The 15,070-nt window shown below is 41.4% G+C and overlaps 1 protein-coding gene across 6 annotated transcripts in view; it reads left to right on the forward strand.

The window, feature by feature from the left end:
* Positions 1-15,070, forward strand: part of LOC122552699 (muscarinic acetylcholine receptor M3-like) — a 335,328-nt gene that overhangs the window by 188,343 nt on the left and 131,915 nt on the right. The window contains exon 1 of one of the 6 annotated variants that reach the window (XM_043695574.1): positions 14,526-14,536. The exons of the other annotated variants lie outside the window; for them this stretch is intronic. The gene's annotated coding sequence lies outside the window, so the exon portion shown is untranslated. Of the gene's footprint in view, positions 1-14,525; positions 14,537-15,070 lie in introns of those variants that run through there. 6 annotated transcript variants of the gene reach the window in all.

Raw genomic sequence — 15,070 nt, forward strand, 5'->3', positions numbered from 1 at the left:
TGTATGCTATGTACATGGTGATTTGAGATGCATGGCTGTCAGTCCTACGTTTGAATGATGGTCTGTTTTCGTGCGAGCGTACCCCTATAAATTTGAGACATGATGTGGAAATAGAGTGGGTTGGAACAGCCACTGATACTTGTGTCTCTCTCCATTGCATATGTGGCTGAAATATTCTTAGTTATGAATTGGAGCAGATTCCAGGCCAAGCACTTTAACAGTGATTTACTAACATCTTTAAATAAGTTGTGGTTGGGGATGTGCAGGCTCAGCTCACTGTATCTATTAATCTTCCTGATATTTATTTTTTGTCAGTGAGCAGCTCTCAGGGTAAAGTCATCTTACCTCACATCATGAGAGTTGGCTGCGTAATTTAGTTCAGGAAATGTCTGTGGAAAATTAGTAGTCAGCTTACACTATTCTTCAGCCTTTAAACAATTAGAAGCCTGAAAGATACAATATGCAATGGGTGAAACGACAATTTAAAGTTTCCTTGAAGAAGACAGGATCTCTTTTTTGTTTTTATACAGCAATTCTATGTTGTAGATTTTTAAATTATTTCCCCTGCAGAGGTCTGTGGTGCTGTGTCCCATCTTTAAGCCAGAATCTCTGGGTTCAAATTCCAGGCTGTGATGATAGTAGACAGTGTATGTATAATGTGGCAAGTGCATTGGTTACCAACATGGTAGCCTTCTTATACAACATTGCCAGGCAATAAGAGCAGAAAGATGTCTTGGTAGGGCATGTTTGTTACAGAGCAGACTCTGGTGACAAGCTGTTTCAGGAGAATCTAACCATACAAATAGACATAAACAAGATTAAAAATCACACAACACCAGGTTATAGTCCAACAGGTTTAATTGGAAGCACACTAGCTTTCGGAGCACCGCTTCTTCATCAGGTGGTCGTGGAGGCCACAATTGCGGCGCTCCGAACACTAGTGTGCTTCCAATTAAACCTGTTGGACTATAACCTGGTGTTGTGTGATTTTTAACTTTGTACACCCCAGTCCAACACCGGCATCTCCAAATCATGACATAAACAAGTGTTTTCTCTGCTTCACATCACTAAGGCACAAGATAGCGTTTAAGTCCTAAGTTATTTCCCCCAGTTTGATATTGTCACCAATCAACACTTTCTGCTATACAAATACTCCTGGGTTCTCTCTCTCCCACTCCTGCCACTGTCATTGGCATTTATTGGATTGGACTCAAACTATTTGATCTCATTATGAATGCACCTTCCTTGACCATCAAGTCCTAAGGTGGGATTTGAAACTAGAGCTTTTGGCACAGAGGCAGGGACACGAACATTGTCGCACAAGACCTCCTTACTTTGGCAGTAGTGCAACTTAAATATATGGAAGCCTGTGTGTATGGCAACTGATGGAAAATCAAATTCTGGCAGTCATGCAGGAAGGAAGTATGACACATGCATTATGTATTAGCCTACCATTAACTTAGATCACCTATGGACACATCAAACTTAATTCCAACATTAGAAGGGGACTGATACAACCGGATAACTGTGAATGTAACTTCAGTGGCTGTCCAGAGAGAAAGAGAAGCCTTGGAATGTTACATTTGGTATCAAGGAATCTTCAAAGCAATTAACCTAAAAGGAAGAAAGTAGACTAAAAACTCAATAACAATCCCCTACAAGTTACCTCAGACTATGAACATGATAAATGAAAAGATAGCAATCTGGTTGAGGGACATGTTTTGTTAATAATACGCAAGAACACAGGTCAGTATTAAATTCAACCCTAGTGTGTGTACTAGTGGATGCAGGTATGCTTGTCAGCTGAGGTACTCGTGTACTAGCCTGGATGTGAGCATTAGTGAGTCATAGGGTCACAGTTGAAGAACAACCTGCTGGTCAGTCCTGTACAATTGGTAAAGGACTGTATGGCTCTCAGAGCTAGAAGTCAGTTCGCCAGCAAGCCAATCAGAAGAAAACGGGACAAAAGAATTTCAGCCACGTGCAAAACCAAGAATCTCAAAATCAACTGCTCAACTATCAACATTTCATGACTATTCTTCACGATTGACCCAGAGACTTAATCTTTTACCTTTCAGCATTTTCTATACTCACTTCTCATTTCCAGTGTGTCTGTGTGTGTATGTGTGTTTGTGTGAGTATTGTTCATACTGTTTCTTACATTTTGAAACAAATAGATTCACTCTTCAGTTTGCTGAAGGACAACCGGTTAAGTTGGCTCCCTTTAAAACATAAATTAATATTGACTGAGGAGAAAGGTATCCTGAAGGGAAGGGATTTGACCTTATGGTGACCGACCAAGGATGAACAAATAAGGGAAACCAGTTCATCCACTTCCCTGCCCCCTCACCTCGCCTCCCCTCACCTCGCCTCCCCTCACCTCGCCTCCCCTCACCTCGCCTCCCCTCACCTCATCTCCCCTCACCTGCCCTTACCTCACCTCGCCTCAGCTCACCACACCTTACCTCACTTCAGGACTTGACAATTTGAAGAATCCTACTGGAACTATAATAATTTGGGGAACTGTTTCTAGGATCTGCTGTTAACACTTAACATGGGATAGCATGGATCTTCAGAACACTTTTAAATGCCATGAATATTTATTGTTTCTATTTTAAAATGTTTTATGCATTTTTCTTCCACCAATTTCGCTGATGCGAAATCCTATATTCTATGTTCTAACAGCCCTTGAAACAAAAGGTGTACTAACCTTTCCCTTTGTTCTTTTGGTAATTATCATCAATTTATGTGTCTTGTCGCAGCCTCACTGGCCAGTGAATTTTTCTTCCCTTTTTACTTTACTGTCAAAATTGTGGAAACAGATTATTTCAGTTTCTCTATTCTCAGAATTGATGCAAATGTAAAGGTCTGAGGAGGGTGTGGAATTCATATTATAATGTCCCTTCTTTACATATTGAGAATAAAAAATCAGACCAGTCAGCTGTAGTAAGATGAGGTCTACACACGAGTCAATAGCTGCAGACTTCATTGAAATAACTATATACAGAGGAAGACATCTTATATGGAACTTGACAGATTCAGGCTCTTGTTCTACGTGATCTCATGTCACCATGACATAAATCCCTAATATACATGCTCAGTAACAATATCCAAAGTAAAGGGAGCATGCCCTTTTCTTTACACTAACCATCATCCAGGCTCTGGATTTTAAAAAACTGCAGAAAGCTGCAGCACAGAGGAATTTGAAGATCTTTGTGGATGAATACAAAAAGCTAGCACCCAGGTTCCGCAGTAATAGTAAAGGCTCATAGAATGTCAGCCTTTATTCCAAAGGGTATAAAAATAAGGAGGTCCTGCTAAAATTTTACAAGGCATTAGTCAGACCACACTTAGATGATTGTTTACAGTTTTGATCCCCTGATCTAAGGAAAGATATATTAGCATTGAAGGCAGTTCAAAAAAGATTTGACAAGGTTTGGAGGGATTTTCTTATGAGGAGAGGTTGAGTAGATTGGGCTTCTACTCATTTGAGTTTAGAAGAATGAGACATCATTGAAACATATACAATTCCTCACAGACTTGACACAATGACACTTCTTATAGAATGTGTACTCCTCAGATCTGAAAAACTGTTAGGTCTTTGGCTTGAAGACAGTTGACTTGATCCTATACTTGACCTTGAGAGGTCTGTATATCATTGTCATCTTGACATTCCTCATTGGGTTTACTCCAATCAATTATTAACATATAATTATTTCCATAAAAAGGGAAAGTTCCTAAGGTACCTTCGTCCAAATCTCTCAGTCGCATAAACAATATATGGTCACTGCTAATCTGCTGCATCTTTAGTGACTGTATCTTTCTTGTTAATATTGATTCCAATTGTCAATGGCCCAGATATACCAACCATCATGGGCAGTGGTGTCAATTATATTCGAAGACTGTTTCTTCCTGCATATTGAAGAACTGTGGGAATAACTGCGTGGTCAATCTCTTTGATACGATAAGCAGTTAAGTCTTTGTTTTTTCCCATCAGCAATTCCAACTGCACTAAACCACACTGGGGTAGGATGGGTCAGCAATTTAACAATGCTTTGTAAAACTCAGAATTTTTCTTCAAAAACAGCTTCACCTTCTGGACCTTGCTTTCGGTTTCCCCATTTGATTCTGGAAATCTCAGTGAACTTGCCACATGTTCCAAAACAGAACTGGCTGCAATTTAATGAATGCCATGATAGCAGACTGTGGTCCAATGGTCTGACCACATTCATGTACTATGTGTAACAAATATTTCATGCAAGACCCTGATAAATGCGTCTGTGGTGATGGTATCTGGCCACCATGAAAAACAGTCAACAGCAAAAGTTAAGATTGTCTAGCAAACATAAACAGTTCTGTTCCCGCTGTCTGCTCACAAAAGTGTCAGGTATCAGTGATTCTTGCTGTTCAAGCCCCTGAAGAGTACCAGTTTCAGAATCAGCTGATTTCCTTTAAGATCCCAGGCTACCATATTGTTACGCAAGCTGTGGCTTTGCACTTGGCAAACCTGCTCTGTCCCTGGAGAAAGTGAGGACTGTAGATGCCAAAGTTCAGAATTGAGAGTGTGGTGCTGGAAAAGCACAGCAGGTCAGGCAGCATCCGAGGAGAAGGAGAATTGACATTTTCGGCAAAAGACTGATGAAAGTCTTTTGCCTGAAATGTCGATTCTCCTGCTCCTCGGGTGCTGCCTGACCTGTTGTGCTTTTCCAGCACCACACTCTCATTCTGTTCTGTCCCTGGTCTGTCTTTCTAGGTTATGTTGCCACAGTAAAGCTGGAATAACCAGTCTTTCACCAAACACTAGTAAGTCATCTACAGTCGTGAAATGCTGTTGATGCTCTGAAAGCTCGTGCTTCCAAATAAACCTGTTGGATATAACCTGGTGTTTGTTAACTTTGTCTGCCCCACTCCAACACCCGCTCCTCCAAATCATTCTCACCATTGTTATCTTGTGGTATTATGCAACCGTGGGCATCTCTGCTGCCATGTTGTATGTACAAACACATCGAGTTAGACCCCATCTACCACCCCCTGAGAAAAGGAACAGGAAGTGACTTCATCACAGGAAATGACACCACCACAGGAAATGACATCGCCGACCCAAAGAAACCCAAACATATAAATAGAAAGCAGGAATTTTCAGCATTGCTTCACATGTGGCTCACTGAAGATGTTATCTAGTAAGGTAACGAAACGTCTGGAAATGAACCTCCAACCTCAGCAAGCAAACCTACATCCAAAACGTACTGTGATTACCAAATACTACAGGCTTGTGGTTGTGGTGGTTTCCTTTCACCATTCCCTTTCCTTGAATGGTCTAGGCAGGGACTTACTTACAATGATAGAGGAAAACAACTAATCTTAGTGAGAAAATGTCCTTTGCTTAAATAAGAGATAGTTTATTACATTGCAGCAATCCGGTACAAGCTGCATTAGCAAGATAGACATTGTTGCTGAGGCTATGAGGAGACCTGGATGATAGATCTGTCTTCTTTGCAGACTTTTTTCACTTTATTCGATGTTATACAAATTGACAATACACACAACACTATAATAGTTAATTATCAAAAAACGACAAAGAAACGGGGTCTCGAAAACAAATGTCTCAAGTCACCCCCCCATAACCAACAGGGAGAACAGTACACAGAACCAATAAAGTAAACAATACTACAGTCCTCCAAATACAAACACATGGCAAACAGCCAAAAAACAGTGCATAAAAGGAAACCACATGCCAACATCCCCAGCAAAATTAACTCTCCCCAGAGAAACACAAAATGCAATATCTTTGCAATCATAAGCTGTTCTGCTTTTTCCCTATCAAAATCCTTATGGCAGCATCTGATTGGATAGAACTTAATACATTTTCCAACATTAACCCTTTAAGAGCCATTATAGAACACAGATCGGGTCTCAGTTATGTCATTGATTCTCAAGTTAGTTGATTTAAAAACTTTTAGCTTTCTTGAGCAGAGGTTTGAAATTCACAGCCCTCAAATTGTCTTACACTGCTTCTATATACAAACACACTTTAATGATTGCAATCAGGGCCTCTGCTATGTTCTCTTTGATTTCTTTCAACATGCAAGGATACCTGACAGCACGGTACAGAATCTCTACACCACCCCATGCTAACCCCACCCCCACTACCACCAACAGCACCCACCTTCAAACCTCAAATCCTTCCCACTACCATATCATGTTGTGAAAAATCTGGTGACACTTCTGTAATATTTCCCATTCTGTGACTGTCTTGACATCTTGAAGATTTTGCATTTGCAGTAAAAGAAAATATCTAGGCTCAAAATACAGAAAGGAAAAGTAACATGCCAAAATATGTACAGAGCAGTTTCACATTCAGTATGTATATACAGAATATTTATAGAGCAGGATGTCCTCATTTGGAAATATTTAGAGTAGTTCCACAGTCAAAAATCTGCATGTGGAAATATTTACAAAACAGAGGCTGCAGAAATGTCCCAAGAAACAGAGAAGCCTCCAGTACAGAACAAGACTGTATAGTCTTGTTGTATTTGTGCTAATATTTTACTATGTTTATTCCAGAGGAGAACGGACCCCACCGTCTTGCATTTTCCACTCTTCCCAATGCTTATCCATATCGTGCTGCTAATAACCTCACCATGAATCAATCCAGGCGGCAAAGCTTTCTGTGCACCACCATCCCCTGAGTAAAGACATTTCTTCCAATCCCTGTCTCCATGTGACAGTGGCAACTTTAAATTGTTAACTTTATGGATTCCCCAGGCAGAGAAAATAGTCATTTCCTGTTCATTGCATTAAAGCCATTTGTGGGTAAGATCCTAGAATCCATTGTGAAGGATGAGATTTCTGAATACTTGGAAGTGCATGGTAAAATAGGGCAACGTCAGCATGGTTTTATCAAGGGGAGGTCATGCCTGACAAATCTGCTACAATTCTTTGAGGAAGTAACGAGCAGGTTCGACCAAGGAGAGCCAATGGACTTCCAAAGGCCTTTGACAAAATGCTGCACAGGAGACTGCCGAGTAAGTTAAAGGCCCATGGTGTAGAGACAAGGTGCTGGCGTGGATAGAAATTGCTGTCTGGCAGAAAGCAGAGAGTGGGGATAAAAGGGTCCTTCTCAGAATGGCACCCTGAGAAGTGATATTTTGCAAGGCTCAGTCTTGGGACCACAACTTTTCATTTTATGCATTAACAATCTAGATGAAGAAACTGAAGGCATTCTGGTTAGGTTTGCAAATGATACAAAGATAGATAGAGGACAATGTAAGGAGGCTGCAGGAGGATTTGGACAGGTTAGGTGAGTGGGCAAAGAAGTGGCAGATGGAGTGCAACGTGGGAAAGTGTGAGGTCATGCACTTTGGTAGGAGGAATGGCATGGCAGAAAGTTCAGAAGTCTGAAGTGCAAAGAAACTTGGGAGTTCTAGTCCAGGATTCTCTCAAGGTAAACTTGCAGGTTGAGTCAGTAGTTAGGAAGGCAAATGCAATGATGGCATTTATTTTGAGAGGGTTTGAATATAAAAGCAGGAATGTACTTGTCAGGCTCTATAAGGCTGTGGAGTATTTGGAGTATCGTGTGCAGATTTGGGTCCCATATCTCAGGAATGATGTACTGGTCCTGGAGTGTGTTCAGAGGAGATTCATAAGAATGGTTGCAGGAATGAAAAGCTTAACATATGAAGAACATTTGAGGATTCAGGGTTAAACTCAATGGAATTTAAAAGAATGAAGGGGGATCTAGTTGAAACATACAGAATACTGAATGGCCTGGACAGAGTAAATGTTGGGAAGATGTTTCCATTGGTAAGAGAGACTAGAACCTGAGGGCACAGCCTTAGAGTAAAGGGAAGACTTTCTAGAATGGAGATAAGGAGAAACCTCTTAAGACAGAGAGTGGTGAATCTATGGAATTCACTCGTGCAGATTTAAGACTGAGATTGATAGGTTCTTGAGTATCAAAGGAATGAAGGGTTATGGGGAGAAAGCGAGAGAATAGGGTTGAGAAACTTATCAGCCATGATTGAATGGTGGAGCAGAGTCGATAGGCTGAATGTCTTAATTTCTGCTCCTATGTTTTATTATGGTTTTAAAATTTTAAAAACTTTTACTGCTCCTCATTCCAGCCCTCCATGCCTCAGTGGAAACAATGCCAGTGCTTGGATTGTTCTCAGTTTTGACACCATACTGATTCTTGAATATCGTCCATGCCTTTCAGAAAAATACAACAGCTCCTGGCCTAGCTTCATTTCAGTTTTTAAAAAAATGCCACTCTTGTTTTCAAGTCCCTCTGTAGCTTTGCTCCTCACAATCTTTGTAACTCCTTGGAGTCATGCAACGATCAGATCCCTGCGCCCTTCCAATTCTGACCTCCCGCACTCTCCCAAATTTAATCACACCACGACTGCCAGCCATGCTTTCATTTCTCTAGATCCCAAACTCTGGAATTCTCTTTGTAAATATCTCTGTCACTGTCCCTCTCTCTCTCTCTCTCTCTCTCTCTCTCTCTCTCCCTCTCTCTCCCTCTCTCTCTTTCTTCCTTTAAGACACTCTTTCAAAGTTACTTGTTCAGTAACAGTTGCGTTCAGTAACAGTTGCATTGTAGTTTGTGTCAAACTTTGTTTGATTGCTCTCCTGTATAGCAGCTTGGTACGTCCAGTTACATTAAAAGGTTTTAGATGAACACAAGTTGCTGTTGTGCATAATTTAGTTGCTGCATCTTGTGCATTGTAGTAATGACAGACAAGATCTTTAATTGGGTGTAAAGTACATTGGGACATTCTGAGCCCTTTAATGGAATTGATATGATTACAAAGTCCTGCTTTTACATCAGCAGGATAGAGATGCATTTGGAAATGTTGTCCTCGTTATCTTCAAAATATAGATATTCTGCTAATAATTCATTTGTCTAGATGGATGAATTTTTCTGTTTCATTTTAATTCCCCTGATTAAAATTGTAAAGGTTTTCTACCTCAACATTTTGCTGGTTATGGAGTAGTCATTGAAAGATTTGGCAAGTCCATATAATGGACTTGCATGGTCTAAAAGGGGGCGGGGGGGCACCAATCAAAATCCTTAATTGACAGAAGTGTTTGTAGAGAAACAAAGTCATGCATTCACCTTCACTGAGAATATAAATTTAAAGACTTGAACAGAGAAATCAGCAGAATGGAATGACCATTTGGTTATTTACTTAGAATAATCTAAGAGGTCTTTACATGAATGGAAAGAATATATGTTTCACAAATGCACATTATTGTTGGTGATCAATGTTTATGGAGATGTTTTAAAAATCTATTGGATAAAGAGGAGAAATGAATGGCATGTACGTGGATTGCAGGAAAACATTTTACATTAAAACCATGTGTTCAGAGCTCGTCACTTGTGAAAAAGACAATTCAAATAGCAAGGTGGGTGGTTCAGGGTGGACTGCAAAGTCTAATGTTCACATTGTGCCTGTGTTCAAACTTGGTAACCACATTTCAACAAGAATTGGATAGTATGAGACAGGTTGGTGATGTGTTGAGGACAGGTGGGAGGGAGGATGTTGGAGTTGGGTGGGGTAATGATCATAAGTTTGAATCCTGTATACTGGGGACTGAGTTATGAGAGAATCGTTTGTATCTGAAATAGGAAAAGATAAGAAGTGACTGTTAGTTCTGATTTGGAGATGCCAGTGTTTGACAGGGGTGTACAAAGTTAAAAATCACACAACACTAGGTTATAGTCCAACAGGTTTAATTGAAAGCACTAGCTTTCGGAGCGCTGCTCCTTCATCAGTTGGAAAGCTAGTGCTTCCAATTAAACCTGTTGGTCTATAACCTGGTGTGGTGTGATTTTTAACTGTTAGTTCTGGTTGAGACTTTTATAGCCATGGAGAATCTGAAATACAGAAATGTTTGTCTGTCAGGCTCTGCATTGAAAGACTAAGCCACCCAGATAATGTTAAGAGATGTGTTGAAAATGTATTTTTATAATATTTTATGGTCTGAAAAAAAGCTAATTTATCTTTAAAATGAACACAAGGGCAAAATGTTATATGCATCTGAAATGATATGGGCTTTTACGAGATTTGTGGCAGAATCTGACAAGAAGTCTATCTTGATTTGGAAGTACCTTGATCCATCTGTTATGCTTTTGCTAGTAGGTAAGGACTTGCCTAATCTTTCAATGACTATTACTTAAGTCGGAAAGTGTTGAAGTAAAACATCTTTACAATTTTAATCAAGGAAATTAAAATGAAATAGAAAAGTTCATCCATATAGAGAAATGAATTATTTGCATCACGAGGCAGAGGGGATTTGCTAATTAAGGAGAATTATTGCTTGTTAACTACCTCGTAAATGGCCTAACTCAGTGAGTTAACTGGTAAGATTCAGTTAACTATCTTACCAAACACACTAAACAAGCCAGCAATATCTGAACAAAAAGATCTAATCAAGAAATCTCAACACTGAAATCAGAACGGTTCAAAGGCTTACTCTACAAGGCTTCTATGCTGGTTCAGGCTAAACAGTATCTCAGGACACCAACCAGTGGCATATATGCCTTTCCCATAGATATCACCATTTAATTACCATCTCCATATGACCATCATGGCACCTCTGCAATCCATGTGCAAGCTGCTTCGGAAGCACAAACCTGCAGCGCAGACCGTTCTAGTGATGAGCATTGAAAGGCTGTTGCAAGGATGCGTTGCATACATGGACTGGCACCAAGCTCGTGGATAGGTCCGGTCTGCATCTCAGTGCTGCTCAGTTGCTCTTTTCATGTTTGCACACTTAAAACTGATCTGCATGTTATATCCCCCATCCATATCTTCCCTTGACATGCCATACCAATGACTGCATTAGTTCCTCCACCAGAGCAAAAGATATGGGGGAATTCAGTGATGGTAACACCATTGAATTTCAAGGAGCAGTGGTTAGATTATCTCTTATCAGTGATGGTCATTGCCTGGCGTTTGGTGGCATGGATGTTACTTGCCACTTGTCATCCCAAGCCTGGATATTGTCCAGATCTTGTTGTATTTCAACATGGACTGCTTCAGTACCTGAGGAGTCGAGAATGATGCTAAACACTGTGCGATCATCAGTGAACATCCCCACTTCCAACTTTGTGATGGAGCGAAGGTCATTGATGAAGCAGCTGAAGACGCTTGGCCCTAGGACACTATTCTGAGGAATTCCTGTTGTGATGTCCTGGAGCTAAGATGACTGACCTCCAACAACCACCCCAATTTTAGGCAGCATGATGGTCCAGTGGTTAACACTGCTGCCTCTCAGTGCCAGGGATCCGGGTTCGATTCCTGGCTCAGGCAACTATCTGTGTGGAGTTTGCACATTCTCCCCGTGTCTGTGTGGGTTTCCTCCAGGTGCTCCAGTTTCCTCCCACAATCCAAAGATGTGCAGGCCAGATGAATTGACTATGCTAAATTGCCCATAGTGTTAGGTGCATTAGTCAGGGATAAATATAGAGTCAGGGCAATGGGTCTGAGTGCGTTACTCTTCAGAGGGTCGGTGTGAACTTGTTGGTCCGAAGGTGCTGTTTCCATACTGTAGGGAATCTAATATAATCAACCACAATCATCTTCCTATGTGCCAGGGATGACTCCAACCAGTGGAGAGTTTGCTCTCTGATACCCATTGATGCCAATTTTGCAAGGGCTCCTTGATGCCACACACTGTTGAGTGCAGCCTTGATGTCAAGGGCTGTCACTCTTATCTCACCTCTGGAATTCAGCTGGAAAAACTCATCAAATCTGGCAGCATCTATGGAGTGAAATCAGAGTTAGCATTTCAGATTGAGTGACCCTTCCTCAAAACTTGTTTTTAGGTGTGCTTAGTGCAACTCCTGGCATGCCCTCCTGCACTCTCCATTGAACAGATCCCCTGGCTTGATGGTAGTAATGGGTACGGGATATGCTGGGCCATGAAGTTACAGATTCTGCTGTTGTTGCTGGCCCATGGCACCTTATGGATATCCAGACTTGTGTTGCTAGATCTGTTAGAAATCTGTCCCATTCAGCACAGTGATAGTGTCACACAACACGATGGGGAGTATTCTCAGTAAGAATGGGACTGCCATCTCCACAAGGACTGTGCGGTAGTCGCTTTAACCGATACTGATGCATTTGCAGCTGGTAGGTTGGTAAAGGTGAGGTCAGGTATGTTTTTCCCTCTTGTTCATTCCCTCACTACCTGCTACAGACCCAGTTGAGCAGCTGTGTCCTTTAACACCCAACCTGCCCGATCAGCAGTGCTGCTGCTGAGCCATTGTTGGTGGTGGATATTTGTCACACTCCTGGTGAGATGCAACAGCAGATTGCCAGAACCTCTCTGGTTGCATAGTGGCCTTTAAAGAATGATACAGACACATAATTTACTGGTATTTTTGTGGATATTCGGTGCGTGTTGAGCTGTGCGGGAAACAGTGGACATTATAACTGAGGATAGAATCGATCGTGAGGAATGCCTTGGAGTGTGGTAGGCAGTTAATGAGATTAAATTGTTAAGATATGGTGAGAAAACTGCTTTGGCCTGGCCAAAGTGGGAATCCCTCTAAAATCCCAACATAACTCATGCTTCACCAAAAAAAAACATAAGATTCAGTCCAAGGAGTATAACCAAATGGTCATCAGAAGTCACACACCTTCTCTTCTGGATTCAACTGCAGCCAAAGACAGATAATTAAAACATGTTAACTCAATAAACCATAAAAGAAATCATTACATAGAACACTTAAAAAGATATAAAAGACTCAAAACTTCTAAACACTCAACAGGAGACAATGAGCTATCATGACGAAAACTGACTTTGCTTTGTGGAACAGTGGTTCATCAAAATTAACATTTGCAGCCACTTTGTTTTTGTTTGTGATAACAGATGAAATCAATCATTTTGATAAGAATTATCTGAACACCATGGGGAGAGACAACTTAAAAATATCTGCTGTTTGTCAGCAGGGAGACAGAGGGGGTACCTGGGACTGCTATCCTGAACGAGGCTAGCAAGTGCCTCAACCCAATGGACGATACAAATGAAACAATGGGAGTCTTCAGCCACTCCCAGCAGATGGCCTGCTCAGTTTATTTGTTGGAGCAACCTCCAACTCTTCAACACTGGAAGCCATTGCCGGGTCTTACTTCTGGCTTGCAGCCTCTTCATAGAGAACTTTTATACCACTTACTTTATTGTGTTATACCTCTATTTTAGCGAACAACTTTGTATTTAAGTAACTTACTGAAATAGTTAATAAGTGATTTCCACCAGGAAAAGCCTCGCTCTTATATTTTCTATTATAAAGTGAGTGGCACTTGAACCCAGGCTTCCTATCTCAGAGGTATGGGTACTACCACTACACCATATGAACGCCCTGATAAATGTTGGGACCGTGTGGAAGTCCTGGCACATGGGAATTATCCAGGGAAGTTACAGTTTTCTGTGGGCCATTCCCCTGCTCCACAGGCTCCACCATGAAATGCTGCCAACTTTGAGTTGGTGGTGGAGAGGTCAGACCGTTCTGTAGCAATTATCAGGGTCATTATCCAGGAAATGTTAGATTAAAACTTTGCCTAACATCAAGGGAACTACACAACTGACTTCCAAATCATCAGTCGCAATCAGCTGACTAACCTAATGATCATTCCTAACCATTCCCTGACCACTTGACTATTCCTCCTGACCTAGGCGAAAGTGAGGACAGCAGATACTGCAGATTAGAGTCGAGAATGTGGTGCTGGTAAAGCACAGCAGGTCGTCAGTATCCAAGGAGCAGGAGAATCGATTTTCGGGCAAAAGCCCTTTCCTGATGAAGGGCTTTTGCCCAAAACGTCGACTCTCCAGCTCTTCAGATGCTGCCTTACCTGTGCTTTTCCAGCAACACACTCTTGTTCCTGACCTGACTCCCCCTAACTCCACCTGCACTAGCCTTTCAAATAAAGGTCGCAGATGGAAGCTATTCAATTCAAGCTGGTCGCAGGCATGGCAACGTGTTGCACATTCAGCCAATTGTCCATTAGTCATTCCTTTTCCATTTGTTTCATCGGAACCCTTACCACATGACAAGGTTAGCTGTATTAACACAGTTGCCAATTCCCAAAATTACCCAAGGCCTTCAGATTTACAAAATTGGAAAATTATTTTGAAAATGAATATAACATAGGGAGGGAGGGATAATTATCAGTAATGGTACAAACTTGATATACACTTTTATATTCCATTCTTATCACAACAGCAAGCTTTTACAAATTGAAAAGTAATACCGCTCCAAATGCAGGTATGCCCTATTCCAGCTGGCATCTCGAAATAAACACACGTGAACATATCTTAGACGTGAGGTCAGAAGATCAGCTCAAGGTCAAACAGCCAGGTTCATCTGCAGCATGGAGTCAGAAATATTTTAGTAGGGTCAGAGGTGGGGGTAAAAGAGGGTGAGGTGTGGCATTGCTTGTCAAAGATAGTATTACAGCTGTGGAAAGGACGATGGATGAAGACTCGCCATCTGAGGTAGTTTGGGCTGAGGTTAGGAATAGGAAAGGTGAGCTCACCCTGTTAGGAGTTTTTTACAGGCCTCCTAATAGTCCTAGAAACGTAGAAGAAAGGATTGCGAGGATGATACAAGAGAAGAGTGAAAGTAATAGGGTGGTTGCTATGGGGGACTCTAACTTTCCTGATATTGATTGGGAAAGATTTGGCTCAAGTTTGTTAGATGGGTCAGTGTTTGTCCAATGTGTGCAGGAGGGTTTCCTGACACAATATGTAGATAGGCCAACAAGAGGTGAGGCCATACTGGATTTGGTTCTGGGTAACGAACCAGGCCAGCTGTTCGAATTAGAGGTAGGTGAGCACTTTGGAGACAGTGACCACAATTCGGTGACCTTTACTCGAGTGATGGAGAGGGATAAGTGTGCACTACAGGGCAAGAGTTAGAGATGGGGGTAGGGAAATTATGATGCTGTGAGGCATGACTTAGGATGTGTGGCCTGGAAAAGTAAGCTTCAAGGCAAGGGCATAATTGATATGTGGAGCTTGTTCAAGGAACAACTATTGAGTGTCCTTGATAAGTATATAC

This window comes from Chiloscyllium plagiosum, chromosome 9 (assembly GCF_004010195.1).
Source record: "Chiloscyllium plagiosum isolate BGI_BamShark_2017 chromosome 9, ASM401019v2, whole genome shotgun sequence".
In the NCBI taxonomy this organism is placed as follows: domain Eukaryota; kingdom Metazoa; phylum Chordata; class Chondrichthyes; order Orectolobiformes; family Hemiscylliidae; genus Chiloscyllium; species Chiloscyllium plagiosum.